This window comes from Perognathus longimembris, chromosome 1, assembly GCF_023159225.1.
Source record: "Perognathus longimembris pacificus isolate PPM17 chromosome 1, ASM2315922v1, whole genome shotgun sequence".
Taxonomy (NCBI): Eukaryota; Metazoa; Chordata; class Mammalia; order Rodentia; family Heteromyidae; genus Perognathus; species Perognathus longimembris.
This window is the reverse complement of record NC_063161.1, coordinates 78,583,649-78,596,636: the sequence shown is the minus strand read 5'-3', so window position 1 is coordinate 78,596,636 and position 12,988 is coordinate 78,583,649.

Sequence of the window (12,988 nt, the reverse complement as noted above, 5' to 3'; positions counted from 1 at the left end):
TGCAGTAAAAACACTAGACTCAATAACACACCCCAAAAGAGGGAGGAAAACACCCCAGATTCCAGTGTAGGAAGCAGAGTTTGAATCCACTTTCTTTCTATATGTCTGTCTGTCTTCTTTCCTTCCTTCCTTTTTGGTCACATTACCCATCTCACATGCAGTAAAAACACTAGACTCAATAACACACCCCAAAAGAGGGAGGAAAACACCCCAGATTCCAGTGTAGGAAGCAGAGTTTGAATCCACTTTCTTTCTATATGTCTGTCTGTCTTCTTTCCTTCCTTCCTTTTTGGTCAGTTGTAGGGCTTGAACTCTGGGCCTGGGCGCTACCCCTGAGCTCTTCAGCTCAAGGCTAGCACTTTGCCACTTGGGTCACAGCCCCACTTCCGGTTTTCTGGCGGTTAATTGGAGATAACAGTCTCTTGGAACTTTCCTGCTTGGGCTGGCTTTGAACCTCAATCCTCAAATCTCAGCCTCCTGAGTAGCTACAATGACAGGCATGAGCCACTCTCTTGAGACACAGATTACGTGGAACCATATTCATGCCTACCCTTAGAAGGGGTCAGAAAGAAGTCCAGCAGGCCTCCGCTAGGCCAGCTCCTGGCCCGCTCCTCAGTTTCTGTCCCCCCCCCCCCCGCCCACCCCAAGTCCTTGCTGGTCACCTGCCCAGGCCCCAGCCCCAGGATTCCTTATTCAACAGCCGCCAACAACCAGGCCTGTCACGCAATTCCCACATCTCCAACCTGCAGGGCAGCAGGCTGCCCCACGTGCAGTCTCTTTGGGGCAAGGATGCTCTCTGGTCTGGTGTGGATGCATCTGTCCCGAGCGTAATGAAGGCGGCGTTCTCCCGCATCGCCCAGCCTTCTGGCTCTTTCACCGAGCAGAACACAGGCTGCGGCCTCCCGAGGACATGGCGCTGAGGAGGAGAGGGCTGCGGGGTGCCAGCGGCGTGGGGGGGGGGAGGAGTTCACACCCCCTGATCTGGCTGCAACTCCTTTCTTTCTCCTGGATTGAATTCTGTGCCCAGCCACTTGAGCCTCGCCCCCAGCCCTGTGTCTGCTTTACTTATTTTTCAGATAAGGATTCTCTCCCCACAGCACCAGAACCCTTCTGCCTGTGCCTTCCTCATCGCTGGGGAGGAAACGCTTCTGTTCTTGGTAGCCATGTGGGGGTGGGGGGGCGGTGTCTCACTAACTTTTTGGGGTGGTGGCCTAGAACTAGGATTCATCAGACCTCTGCCTCTGTAGTAGCTGGCATTATAGGCGGGAAGCACTGCACTAGACCCACGTCAGAGCTGCTCTGTGTCCAGTGGAGCTGCCCACTGCACAGAGGCGCAGAGGTGGGCGTCCTGTGGGGAGACGAGTGCGGAGGCTGGAGCCTGGAGGCCTCTGAGCAGACACAAGATAGATGGGACGGAGCCTTCCATCGCCTGCCGTTTGTCCTCCGAAGAAGGACCATCACCGCCCTGCAGACGGGGAAAACTGAAGCCCAGGGAGATCTGGCGCTAAGCTTTTCCTGTGACTCCAGGCCCCACCTGGGTCCCTTTGGAGGATCAAGAAGTGTGAGGCTGTGAGCTGAGCAGGAGGCCTGAGGCCTGGGGCCCGAGGTGTGCGGGACGCCCGCGGGTGAGGAAGGCCCCAGACAGGTGTCCATGTCCCTCGGGCTGCAGGACCCGGAGAGGCCTGGACACCTGCAGCACGGACAGGAGGGGACCCGGGGCCGGGCCTGCACGGCCCTGCGTGCGTGCATGTCATGCGTGGGCCCGCGGGTTCAACGCAGCAGCAGCGGGGAACGCGTGGGAGCCGCGCGCATCCCAGCCTGGCACACGTGGGAGCCCCGGGGCCCAACGCCTTCCCCTCACGCTCAGAAACGCCACAGCGCCACCTCCTGGCCCCCGCAGAGGAGAAGCCACGCCCTCCCCGCGCGAGGCCCCGCCCCACAGGTGCCACGCCTTCAGTCCAATGTCCCGCCCTGCACTCAACGATCCACCTATCAGAGGTCTCATCTGCCTCGAGGCTCCGCCCCATACAAGGCCACGCCTTCTGCCCCATGCCCCGCCCTGTCCGACATCTGAGGCTCCACCTTCCACTCGAAACCACGCCCACACGGACTCTGCTCCGCCCCCACCCGAAGCCACGCCCCTGCCTGGAAACGCAGGACCTGTCCCAGGACCTGAGCTGTCTTTACCAGTCCCTTCCATAGGCAAGAATCTGGAGGTCGTGGGGGTTCTCAGGCAAGGCCAGGTGCGTGTGGGGACAGCACAGGGGGCAGTCACAGGGACCAGGTCCTAGTCGCAGCCTCCCTGAAAGAGCCTTGAGTATGTTGTAGACCCTTGTGGGCCTCAGTTTCCCTGTCTTGGGCATGTGAGAGAGGGGATGGGAACTAGAGCATCTATTATTCTAAATTCCTCCCAGATACCAAACGCTGCAGATCTCCTGGAATCTACACAGGCAAAGCTGGGGCAGAGCCAGGGGTTCAGCATGGACCTAACCACATGTGGTGGAGCCCGCCCCCCCCCCCAGGACCTGCGGCCACCACCAGGGCAAAGCTGGGCTGCTCTGCCTCCTGCTGCCCACACCTCCAGCCACGCCCTCCTCCGATGCCAGCCTCACTCCAAAGGGGGATCTTGGGTGGAGAGCAAGGGGCTGCCAGGGACAGATGGCGCTGGCCTGGGTGCCAACCCAGCCAGAGCCGGGCAGAGCCTGCTGCTGCCGAGAGCCTCTGCCAAGCACAACAGCTCGCCTGAACTCGGGCTGCACCTGGTGAGGGCACGGGGCAGGTCGTGCCTGAGCCTGAGGAGGAAACAGCCTGGCTCAGCACCATCCGTGACAAATGTGACCTTGGGCAAGGCCCTCCCCCCTCTGCTCTGCCTCCTTCCCGTCCCCCAAGTCCCTGCTGTCCCTGCTCCCTACTCATCCACCTTCCATGTCACCCCAGGACACAGTGACATGGGGCTCCAAGCACACCTTAGCTGTGTGTCCTTAGACAAGTTGTCCACCTTTATTGTCCTCATCTGGAAAATAGGATGGTATCCTGGCCTGGCTCTGGCAGACAGACCCAGCTAGCACAGAGCCTGGGGCAGAGGAAGGTGGAGGTGCAGAACCAGGACTGCCCCCCCCCCACCTAACCTGCAAGGCCTCAGATACACAGTGTGCTGGCATTATGTTGGAGGACACTGTGTGTGTGTGTGTGTGTGTGTGTGTGTGTGTAGTGGGGCTTAAATTTAGGACCCCATTTTTTTTTTTTTGCTCAAAGCTAGTGTTCTAGCACTTAAGCCACGCCCTCACTTGTGAGATAAGAGTCTCCCTGCCAAATTGGACTTAAACCTGTGATCCTCGGAGCTGCGGCCTCCGGAGCCGCTAGGAGCACCGGCGTGAGCCACTGGCTTGGTTTCTTGCTATTCCATGTTACCCTCTTGGCTGGCTTGAGAAGCAGCTCAAGTTGCCCTCATCAACCCATTTTAAGACAGGAAAACAGGGGCTCCAAGAGGCAGTGAGATTTTTCCCATGAACGAGGAGGGGAGCAAGCTTTCAACCAGCTCCTGGGTATGGGCAGAGATGGAGAAGGATTCCCCCACACCCCATCCTCAGGCCCAGGGGCTCTCCAGTCACAGGGCTGGGACATCTGGCCTAGAATTTGGCACCATCGGCCGCGTCTGTCCTTCAGCGCTGACCCGGAGATGCCTAGACCAGAGCAAGCCAGCACCCCAGGAACAGCCGGCCCCTTCCACTCCCATGTGGAAGAAGAGGGGAAGGCCTACTCAGGCTCTATCAGTGGGGGGTGGGGGATGGAAGGAAAGCATGGGGTCAGGAATGCTGGTGACATCCCCCCCCAGGCTGTAACCCTTTGCTTGACACTCTCTCCACACACACACACACACACACACACACACACACACACACACAGTGTCAGCTCCCACCTCCTGACACATTCCTCTTTGAACAGGTGTATTCCTGTTTTGGTTTTGGTGCATGTACCAGTCCCAGGGCTTGAACTCAAGGCCTGGGTGCTGTCTCAGAGTTTTGCTCAAGGCCAGCACTCCACTTCCGGGTGAAGCCACAGCTTCACTTCCGTTTTTTTGTTGTTGTTTGTTTGTTTGTTTTTGGTGATTCGCTGGAGATGAGTCTCTGGGACTCTCCAGGATTACAGGCAGGAGCCACGCACACCCAGCGAGCAGGTGTTTTCTGATGGGTGGGCGATGGGTAGAGGAGTGTGTGGGTGATACCAGCTATGAGCAACATTTATGGATGGGGAAACTGAGGCAGGCAGGCAGGAAGTGACTGATGAGTCAGGCATGGAGCTCCAGTAGAAGCCAGGACCAGGGTGAGCTCACTGGAGCCGCACAAACCCCTGAGGGTCTCAGCTAGGATTCTGGGCTGGGACAACCCTGTAATCACATGTTGAAGGGTGTTGGGGGCACTTGCTCCTGCATGCCCTGCAGTCTACCAGAGCGCCCCCCCTTCCCCAGCCCTGCACCCCCAGTGGCCTTTGGGACCCAGCATCGTCGCCACCTGCCTCTGCAGAACCCCCTCAGGACTCGGGCTGGCCAGGAAGTGCTCAGAAGCGGGGCGCGCACAGGGCGCTGAGATGTCGCCCCTGAGCTCTCGCCGCCCGAGGTAATTAAAGTGTGTGGTTATGAGAAGTTTGTAATTAAACACGTGAGCATCATCAGACACCCCAGCATGGTGCCTGATGAATTAATTATGAGGCTGCCAGACCCTCAGGTCTGCGCCCTCATGGAGGGTGGAGGGGTGGGCCTGAGCTTCGGAGCAGGGAGCCATGCCAGGCGAGGGGGAGTGGACCCAGCTCCCACCCTCACCGCCCACCTGGGCAGCACCTCAACAGCTCTCTCCACCCCTCCCACACCCGCCCTGCCCCCTTACCATGCCCCATGTGCCCAGCTCTCCCCGCCCTCTCCCACTTAGCTACTGTCCCTAGAGCGGATGGACGGACAAACAGATGCATGCCTTCAGATCCCACGTCACTTCGCCTCTGTGGTCTCTGCCGCCTCCTGACAGAAATCCTAGACAAGCCAAACACAGGACTCCCCAACACCGTCAGGGTCGCCCCAGCTAGAAAACTCACAGAACAGAGGGGTCCCAGGAGACATGGGAAGAAATGTCTGTTCGAATCCTGGGAGGAGCAGAAAAGGGGCAGGAGGGAAACTGAGGAAAGGCAAATCGAGGGCATCAAATCCAGCCCCAGGCCTCTCCCTGTGATCCCCTGCAGTGTTTCTGGAAATCTAAGAAGAGATCTGGGACAGGATCAAGATTGGGCGGGCGCACTGATGAACATACCGGGCGGAGTTAAAGGTTTCATGCAGGCGCTGGGGTCATGGCGGTTACACTGTATTCTGTGCTTTTCTGCTTGAAATCTATCTTAAAAAGAAAGAAAACCTAGATCCAGTACCTCCCCTGCCTGACATCCTCCAGTGCTTCAGGTTTTAGGATCAAGTCCAAACTTCAACCCCCATCCCCTTCTGTGATAGAATGCAGAGACAGGCTGATCCCTAGCACCTGGCACCCTCTGGCTCCGCCCACTGTGACATCACCTAGGGCTTGGCCAATCCATAGGGCCCCTGAATCTGTGGCTCCTCCCCTTTTATGGCCCGCAGTGCCTAGCTGATCCACAGGGCCTAGCCTTCTATACTCCCTGCCCCCTGTGATGTCACACTGAATCTGGCCAATCCCTAGGGTCTGGCTTTCTGTGGTCCTGCCCCTAAAATGTCACTCAAAGCTTGGGTCCTGGGGCTGGGAATGTGGCCTACTGGCAAGCTCTGGGTTCAATTCCCCAGCACCACATATATAGAAAACGGCCAGAAGTGGCGCTGTGGCTCAAGTGGTAGTGCTAGCCTTGAGCAAAAAGAAGCCAGGGACAATGCTCAGGCCCTGAGTCCAAGGCCCAGGACTGGCCAAAAAAAAAAAATCTTGGGTCCTTTCAGCGTTAAAAGTTTGCAGATTGACTACTGAGGTCCTCGCCTCCTCCATCCCTGCCCTTTCCTGTGGCAGTGCCACTCTGGGCTCCTGGCTGACTTAAAATAAAGAAGTGTAAAACCAGATAGTGTAGCTCACACCTGTAATCCCTGGCTACTCAGGAGGCTGATCTGAGGATGGCAGTTTGAAGCTAGCCTGGGCAAGAAAGCCCATAAGGCTTTTATCTCCAATGAATCACTAAAAAGCCAAAAGTGGAGCTGTGGCTCAAGTGGTAGAGCACTAGCCCTGAGCAAAAATAGCTGAGCCAATGCCCAGGCCCTGAGGTCAAGCCCTAGCACCAGCACACACAATAAAAATACACTAATAAGCTGCACATGCGTGTGACACATGTCCCCTGCTGTCTCTCACTTGGAGTCACAGTGAATGACACTCTAGCCCACACAGGTGACAGACAGAGCATGTCGGGTCCCACATGTGGCCTGGTGGGCCCAAACCATGCCCCTGGGACTCGGATAACAGGGATGTGACGCTGCATGCGGCCATTGTATGATCCTCTGATCTCAAGCAGCTAGGATGACATGCTTGAGCCTGCTGTGTGCCAGATGCTGGGACACAGCAATGCACCCGGCAGGCGGCAAACCTGCCCTTGTGGGGGGGCCCATGTTCTGTGGGAAAGGCTGGCCATCAACAATGTCTAATGCAATGCCTGGTGGTGGTCACAAATAAAAAAAATCACAGGGAAGAAGGGGACTGGGTGCCATGGCAGCTGCCAGGCGGATCCACTTAAAACAAACAGCTTTGAAAAGGAGGCCAAGGGAAGACTCCAGACAGAACCCCCAGCAAGTGCAAAGGGCCTGGGGTGGGAGCTTGGCTGAACTCCTTGACAGCAGCCTAGGCCACTGCTGCAGGAACAGACTGAGGGAGCAAAGCGGAGAAACCAGAGGACCCATGTGGGTTCTGTGTGCCCCGACCCAGCCCTGTGCACTCTGGGTGAGCAGCCCCCCAGTGGGTCTCCCAGGCCACAGAGAGACAGTGGCTGGGGTCCCACTGTCAACCACGTCAACACACAAGGCTGCTGTGCTCAGTAACTGCCCCTTTGCTGACGCCTGACAGAGACCAACTCTAGGAACTCCTCCCTCCCTGGCCAGTGTGGACAGGTGAGCCGAAGGCCCGTGCCTCACCTGGCACGCAGAACCCTGCATGGCCCAAGCCAGAGAGCCCCACCCCCGCCCCGCAATCCTCGGCAGGCAGCCTGAGCTAAAGGCTTCTGCTCAAAGTCCGGAAAACCTGGCAGGAGACAGGGCCTGCTTGCGGGGCTAGAATTCTCCACTGCTTCTGGGTCTGCTGGGGGTCCCCCGGCCCCCCGCCCCACTGGCTCTGTGACAGGAAGACACCTGGGCCTGGGGCCGCGACCACCTAGGCTGCACCCTGCCCAGCCCCCCCAGGAGCAATTTACCTTCAGAGCCTGGTCCAAGATATTAATTAAGATAAATCTACCTCAATTTTGAGATCCTCTTATCATGTAATTTATCAAAATTATGTTAATTATTTCTGTAGGGCAGCAAAATTATTACCTCTTTTGTGTCTGATTTGTATTAATATTCATAATTTAATAATTCCGCATCCTGACCATCTGGTCAGGGAACCTCAGTCCAAGCCATCGTTCCTCAGCCGTCCTGTCGGGGGTCCCTGGGGCCCCGCTGCCCGGTCCCCCTCTTCGTCCCCCCCTCCAGCCCTGAGGATGCCCACCCCTTCCCAGCCCCGGGCCTCGGGGGGGCCCCCCAGTCCCCAGCGCACAGGTGGGCGCACAGGTATGCACCCGCCACCCCGCCTGGCAGGTGAGGGCTGCTGAACTGACATTTTCCACACTCTGTGAGTTTTACACTGTAATTTGACATAATTAATGCCTACATTACTGCTGATAATTTAGCTAGTTAATTAAACTCGGAGGAGATAATTAAGGAAAGGCTACTGCTTGGATTGCTAATTGTTTTTGTCATTATTTCAGGGGGTCGACAGCTGCTGGCTGAGTCATCCTGTTTTGTCAGCTGATGGGTCATGTGACTCGGGGATCCCCTGGGGGACCCCCCTTCTCGTCCAGGGGAGGGAGGCGCACAGCCGGCTACCTGGCTGCTTCCTGGAGCTCCGCCAGGGCTGGCCTGGCCCCATCCCACCCCTTCTGCTCTTCGTGGGCCCCCAGTGGACATGGAGGGAAGCGCTGGCTGGGTGGGGGGGGTCACACAAAGATTAGCCTTCACTGAGGGAGAGGGGACCCCCCCCTTCTAGAGCCCACATCCAAGCCAAGGAGTGAAGTGGCCTCTGGCAGTACCGCAAACTCCTGCAGTGGTCAGATAAAAGGTAGAACTTCCTGGGCTCACTGGAAGCCCAGAAGAGATTGCCTGCCACACACAGCACAAATTGGCAGGGCCAGGCTAGGCACAGTGGCTCAGGTCACACACACACACACACACACACACACACACACACACACACACACACACACGCCCCATGCTTAGGAAGCAAAGATCAGAAGGAGGGCGGCTCAAGGCTAACCCAAGTTAGCAAAACTTCTTAACAGGCAGAAGGGTGGGGTTCCCCACAACCCCAGGTGAACCCACAAGACTGGCCAGAACCCCTCCGCCTCAGAGTGCTCAGGCTGCAGCCTCTGGAATCTTCTAGTCTGGAGAATAAGCTACGAGACACTCACGTCCCAAAGGGCCAAGATTTTCCTTTGTTTTGTGTTTGCTTTGGTCAGTCATGGGGCTTGAACTCAGGGCCCAGGTGTTGTCCTTGAGCTTTACTACTCAAGACTAGTGCTCTTTGAGCTCTACCACTTCGAACCACAGGGACATGTCCAGTTTCCTGGTGGTTAATTGGAGATAAAGGTCTCAAGAACTTTCCTGCCCAGGCTGGCTTTGAACTGCGATCCTCAGATCTCAGCCTTCTGAGATCTAGCTAGGATGTGAGACACTGTCCACCCAACTAAGATTCTTCAGAAGCTACACAACAGATCCTTTCCATCCCACAGAAAGGGCACACCAGACACAAACACAAGGATAATGGGCTTGTGTGTTTTGAATTTTCTAGGAGCCACATTAAAACAAAAACAAACAAACAAAAAACAGGCTGGGAAGGTGGCCTAGTGGTAGAGTGCTTGCCACACATGCACGAAGCCCTGGGTTCGATTCCTCAGCACCACATATATAGAAAACAGCCAGAAGTGGCTGTGGCTCAAGTGGCAGAGTGCTAGCCTTGAACAAAAAGAAGCCAGGGACAGTGCTCAGGCCCTGAGTTCAAGCTCCAGAACTGGCAAAAACAAAAACAAAAAGCAAAAACAGGTGAGGTTATAGAGGCTGACATCTGTAATCCCAGCTACTTGGGAGATGGAATCAAGTGGGCTTGACACCCTACCTAATAAAAACAAAAATAAAAAGGACTTTAGAAGTGACTCCAGTGGTAGAGCACCTCCCTCACAAACTCAAGGCCCTGAGTTCAAATCCCTGTACCTATGCACGTACACACCAAAAAAAGTCATTTAAATAACATTTTACTTAATCTAAAATATACAAACTATTACCATTTTGGTAAAGAATCAATATAAAGTGTTACTAAGTTATGCCAGACACCCACGGCACATGCCTGTAATCCCAGCTACTCCGGATGATGAGGATCATGGTTCAAAGACAATGAGCCAGCAAAATGCCAGACTGGAGGTGTGGCTTCAATAGTAGTGCGAGAAAGCTGAAAATCTTTACCACCAAATGGTAAATGGCGGCTCCAGCTCTCAGACCCCGCCCCACCGTCCGCCTCCCAGGAGGCTGCGGGCTCTCTGTGGGGTTTCCTTGCTTACGGGGGTTTGTACTGTTAGGCAGGCATTCTGCCACGGTGGCTCCATCCTCAGGCCTCTGTGCTCTGGTTATCTCTCACATGGCTCCTGCATTGATGCCTGCACGTCCATCTTCCTGCCTCTGCCCTTGGGCGGCTGGGACTGCTGAGGCTCGCTCCATGCCAGTCTCTCTCTCCTCTCCACCTCTCTTTCTCTGCTGTTCTCCACCACCATGCCCCCGCCCCGTGACCTTGACCTCAGAAACCTACCTCTGCCCCAAGTGCTGGATCACAGACACCAGTTATCATTCACAGCTTCACATGAATACATACATATATATATATATATATATATATACATATATATATATATTTTGGTGCCGCTTGTAGGGCTTGAACTCAGGGCCTGAGCACTGTCCCTGGCTTCTTTTTGTTCAAGGCTAGCACTCTGCCACTCAAGCCACAGCACCACTTCCTGCTTTTTCTGTTTATGTGGTGCTGAGGAATCGAACCTAGGGTTTCTTGTGTGCTAGGCAAATACTCTACCACTAAGCCACATTCCCAGCCCTGCAGGGACGTTTGTAAAACACCAGCACCAACACACACACACACACACACACACACACACACACACACACACACACACGCATTGCTCCAGTGTCCTCTGCATGTCAACAAAGGCAAATCCATTTCACTCAGCCCCACTCAATCGCTTTCCAGAAAGTTCTCTCTCGTAAATAAACGAGACTCAAAATGGTCCATATGGGGATGTAATGTTGTTAAAATCACTGATTAAGTTTTACACAACCCTGTGAGAGCAAAACGCAAAGGCTTCAGCGTTTTAATTTAGGAAAAGTGGAATATGATATAATTTCAATTTGTGATCAGGTAGGATGTTCTGGATATTGCAGTTTCAATTGGATTACGTGGGAGCTCACGGAATAAGGAGGGGAGGCGGAGGAGGGCGTGGGGGACCGCTCCTGATTAACAACTTAATGGGCCGCCCTTCACTCTCTCCCTTCTCATCAGCTTCCAGCCCACCTGGGAGACCTTGTTATCACAGAACCCCAAACTCCAACCCTGGGGCAATAGGGCTGAGATTCATCCATGTAGACCAGGCCTGAAAGCAGACACCAACAAGGACAGGCAGATGGATGGGTTCCCAGCATCCTGAGCAAAGGTCTCAGCTACCTAGCAGAGTGAGCAGTGCACCCCACCTGTAATCCCAGCTATGTCAGAGGTGGAGAGCAGAAGGATCCCATCTTAACTAATATAAGGTTGAATGTGTGGCACATAGCTTTCATCCCAGCTATACAGGAAAAATGAATAGAAGGGTTCTGGTCAAGGCCGGCCCAGGCATAAATGTGAGACCCTATTTTAAAATGTTTAATTAAGGGTCTGGGGATATGGCCTAGTGGCAAGAGTGCTTGCCTTGTATACATGAGGCCCTGGGTTCAATTTCCCAGCACCACATATACAGAAAACGGCCAGAAGTGGCGCTGTGGCTCAAGTGACAGAGTGCTAGCCTTGAGCAAAAAGAAGCCAGGGACAGTGCTCAGGCCCTGAGTTCAAGCCCCAGGACTGGCCAAAAAAAAATTTTAATTAATTAATTTTTTTTAAAAAAAGCTTGCTGGGCACTCATGGCTCACACCTGTAATCCTAGCTACTCAGGAGGCTGAGATCTAAGGATGGAGGTTCAAAGCCAGCCAGGGCAAGAAAGTCCATAAGACTCTTATCTCTAATTAACCACCAAAAAGCCAGAAGTGGAGCTGTGGCTCAAGTTGTAGAGCGCTAGCCTTGAACACAAAAGCTCAGGAACAGCAGGCCCTGAGTTCAAGCCCCACGCCTGGCACAAGAATAATTAAAAACTAAAACAAAAACAAAAGAGGCTGGAGGTATGGCTCAAATGGCAGAGCACCTGCCTAGCAAGCAAAAGGGCCAGAATTCAAACCTGCCAAAAAAAGGGAAATTTTAAAATTTGAGTCAGCTCCCAGGTAGCCCCTCCCTCTTAGACCTGGCCGTGCCCAGGTGGGCTCAGGTGTCAAGTGGGCGGGGCCTGACCCAGGGGGACACAGCAGTCACGGCACCCACCAGCCTGTGCCCAGGCCTCCTAGAGTGCAGGAAGGAGGGTGGGCCTGTGCCTGCCTACCTAGGACACTCCCCACCAGGCCCAACCCCTGCTAGGATGCAGGCCTGTGGTCTGTGGGTGGAGGCCAGGGCTGGTTTGCTTCCCAGCAAGGGATGCAAGTGAGGCCACCCATCACCATCACCAGGGACCACTCCAGTGACCCCACAGACCTGTCCAGCAGCTGGCCAGTTCCCCGGCTATCGTGGCACTCCTGGCCACCTTTCTCAGCCATGCAGCATGGCTGGGCCCCCATCCCCACCCCAGCAACACAAGGAGGGATCCCAACCAATCAGAGCTGGCACCCACGCTGCTCTGCCTCCCTGAGAGGCCAGGGACCACCATAACCTCCTCCCACGAGGCTCCCCAGAGGCACAGCCAGCCCCAGAGCCTGGGGTCAACTCCCAGCCTCCACCTTCATCTAATATCAGGAACTCCAGCCACCCCTGGGAGCCTCAGTTTCCTTGTCTATACAATGGAGCTGGCGGGGGAAGGAGGGGACTCCCCGGGGCCTGCTGCGTGGCACTCTGCCGCCCCCTGGTGTCCATGTGCCCTCACTGCCACAAAGCCCAGGTGACAGCACAAGACACAAGGTCTGGGGGGAACCCACAGCTTGGCTGCAGGGTGAGGAAGTTCTGCTTAGACCCCTCTTGGCTCTAGGGTGTCGTGTGTTCACCTACCAGGGTGTGAACTCGGGGCCTTGTGCTTGCTCAACAGATGCTCTACCATTTGAGTCATGCCTCCAGTCCTGCTTTTAGCTGGCTAACTGGAGATGAGTCTGTCAGAGCCCCTGGCACCCAGTTCTGTATTCTTAACACACACCAGCCCCAGGATTCTGCTCAGAGCTGCCCGTGTGCCCAGGGCCTAAAGAACAAGGCCATGCCTCTGCCCAGCGGGGCCCTCCCCTGCCACAGTGCTGAGACATCATGACCTGAATCTCAGGCCCCCAGGACCTGTGGGGCCCATACTGCGCCCACCCCTGCCCTACTAGGGGCGCGCACATCCACCCCATCCCTACAGCCAGGAAGCAGCTAACACGGCCTCCTCCATGAGTCAGGCCAGGCAGGGAGGGCCAGTGCCCACCCTTGCCAGATGGAACCCAGGC